The sequence below is a fragment of the Sinocyclocheilus rhinocerous genome, unplaced genomic scaffold, assembly GCF_001515625.1.
Source record: "Sinocyclocheilus rhinocerous isolate Xijiao unplaced genomic scaffold, SAMN03320098_v1.1 scaffold899, whole genome shotgun sequence".
NCBI classification, from domain to species: domain Eukaryota; kingdom Metazoa; phylum Chordata; class Actinopteri; order Cypriniformes; family Cyprinidae; genus Sinocyclocheilus; species Sinocyclocheilus rhinocerous.
In genome coordinates, this window is record NW_015653460.1 from 225,487 (window position 1) to 228,436 (window position 2,950).

The 2,950-nt window shown below is 39.3% G+C and overlaps 1 pseudogene; it reads left to right on the plus strand.

The window, feature by feature from the left end:
* Positions 1-2,368, plus strand: part of LOC107715778 (histone-lysine N-methyltransferase SETMAR-like) — a 6,626-nt pseudogene extending 4,258 nt beyond the window's left edge.
* The last annotated feature ends 582 nt before the right edge of the window (positions 2,369-2,950 follow it).

Sequence of the window (2,950 nt, forward strand, 5' to 3'; positions counted from 1 at the left end):
CTTCAGGAGTTTCGAAGTCGTCATCGAATTGGTTGAATTATACAGGATTTCCGGGAGACGTGTGTGTCGCGTTCTTTAGTGTTCCGCCTGGAAACAAAGATGCCGTGACGCCAAACTCCCTCACAAAAGAAGAAAGCCGTCGTGTTTACAGCTGTGACGACGAGCGCTTATCAGGATCAACTAAATGCTGGATTTTCAAAAGTATGTGAAAAATTTTGCGGCATAGAATCTTTAAAATACGTCCGAGAGTTTAACACACCGGTCCGTTATTGTGGCGACATTTCCACACCCCGAAACGTGGCAATGAATGAAATGAACTGTGATTGGTTGTTTGACATGTCGGTCAAACGGCCTCATGGGTGGGCCTTGGCCAATGAAAGCTGCCATGGATTCCAGACCTTCAGCCGTCAGTCTGAAGGTCTGGCTACCCGAGACTATATCCGTTATTCATTATCCATTGTAACCCTGTGACCCGAAAACACAAAATGCAATGCATAATTTAAAACGCAAGTAAAAAACCTGTGAAAAATCAATACGGAAAATTCCTTTATATTAACATAGTAGACTATTTTTACAGACTTTTCTTAGACTGTAGCATACTAACTAACTACTAATACACTGCTTAAAACTATAATTGTTCATAATGTGTAGTTTTACTAGTTTAACTAATTAAAAAAAACTTAAATTGTAATTGTTCAAAAATGTGTAAGTGTTCAATAATTCCATGTTGACGGGGGCAAAATACAGTTATTTATATTTTAATATTATTATATTATGCATTTATATTATTTTACGAGCAAATCTAAATTAACATATAAAATATATTTTTTGCTGATTTGATGCAGTGACACAATTTTGTGATTACGAGACGACGTTGACATCACAACGTCATTTAGCAACTTTTAGCAACAAATCGTCCTTCCTTTAGCAACTTCCCCTGAAAATTAGTTGGCAACACTGCACGACAGTTGTCGTGTCGCGCCGCGCCTGAAGTCTGTCTACACTGTACGCGACAAAGCAACCGTTGAAAATCATTTGAAATTTGTGTCAATACATCATAAATAGAACGCGGCAGCAGTTTACTGTCGGGGATTTGTCGTGTCGCGTCGCGTCGCATCCAGTGTAGACAGCATCACTGATTATAATGAGTTCTAGTATTTTGTTGCACCGCTCGTGTCCGGTGTAGACACGGTGTCAGATTGCAGATTTTTGGATAGTTGTATCTCGGCCAAATATTGTCCTAACAAACCATACATCAATGGAAAACTTATTTATTCAGCTTTCAGATGATGTACAGTATAAATCTCAATTTCAAAAAAATGGACCCTTATGACTGGTTTTGTGGTCCAGGGTCACATATGTCACAGTTCACTTTATTTTGCTATCCTCACTTGCATAAATGAACTATAGTAGTGTCCTGCACCCATTAGTAAAAATATATCAAAAATTATATCTGGTGTCTGAATAATTTTGTACTTTCAGACTTTTTTTTTTTTTTTTTTTTTTTACAATTTACAGTAAGTCTTAATTAGAATCAATCCTTTAGTATGTGCCAGATAATGTACCAGGACCAGGCTGTGACCTTGATCCTAGTGCGGTGACCCTCCCGGGCTGCTCGTGTCGTGTCCGGTCCTGCCTGCTCAACAGCTGCCCCTGCCTGAAGTTCGGCCAGATGTTTGACGGCATGGGACGTCTGAGCCAACATCGAGAGGACGGCGGCTACAGTAGGCCTGTATTCGAGTGCAATGCCTTATGCGCCTGCAAGCGAGTCCTGCCAGAACCGTGTGGTTCAAAAGGGGGTGGAGGTTCGTCTGGGTGTTTTCAGCACCAAGGACAGGGGTTTGGGGGTGGAGGCTCTGGAGCGCCTCCCTTGTGGCCGATTCGTATGCGAGTACGCCAGGGAAGTAATCAGGTCTCACGAGGCCCGTTGCCGCCAGCTCTCCCAGACACCCCTAGATATGAACTACATCATTGCTGTGCAGGAGCACAGCGGAGGGGATAGGGTCACCCAGACGTTCGTGGACCCCGTGACAATGTGGCAATGTGGGGAGGTTCATCAACCACTCCTGCCAGCCCAACCTGCTCATGGTGTCCGTCCGAGTGCACTCACTGCTGCCCAGACTCGCTCTGTTCACAAATCGGGATATAGAAAGGTACGAAGAACTGACTTTTGACTATGCAGGTGGACAAAACGGGAACACAAACGCACTGAAATGGGATAAAGCACCGACCGGGACACACACAGGGCCTGATGCTGATAAAATACCACTGAGAAAAGTCTGTCACTGTGGGGCTTCAAACTGCACAGGATTTTTACCATTAGATATGTCAGTTCTACATTGAATAAAGTGTTTAATGTGTCCTAATGAGTTGGGATTAGAAATGTTTAGTAGAAATGTTAGAAATGTTTTGGATTAATTTAATGTTCAAAAGTTGAATTTATATTCAAATATCATGACTGATTTAACATATTTTAAAGTCTGACTCTCCAACAGAAATACTTGTTTATTATTTTTTTAAATGTTTTTTGATTTTGGGGGCAACAGTTTTCACACACACATAAATTACAATATATGTATGTATATGTGTGTGTGTGTGTGTGTATGCAAAACATATATATTTTATGTTTTTATTACAACATGTTTGGGTGTACATTTAGCTATAAACCTTTATGACAAATTCTTTGACAATTTTTAATAAGGTTTAATTTGTTTACATTAGTTCAAAGCACAATGTATAAATGGAAAAAAATTATTTATGAATCTAGGTTCATGCATAAATATATATTTTAACATTTCAGGTATAAATGAACATTTATTTTAGTTAATGTATTATGAACAAACATGAGTATGTTTATGAACATTAACCTAGATTCATAAATGCTGTAAAAAAAATTGCTGTTCATTGCAAGTGTTTTTAATGTTATCTAAAAAATAAAACTACTGAAAAA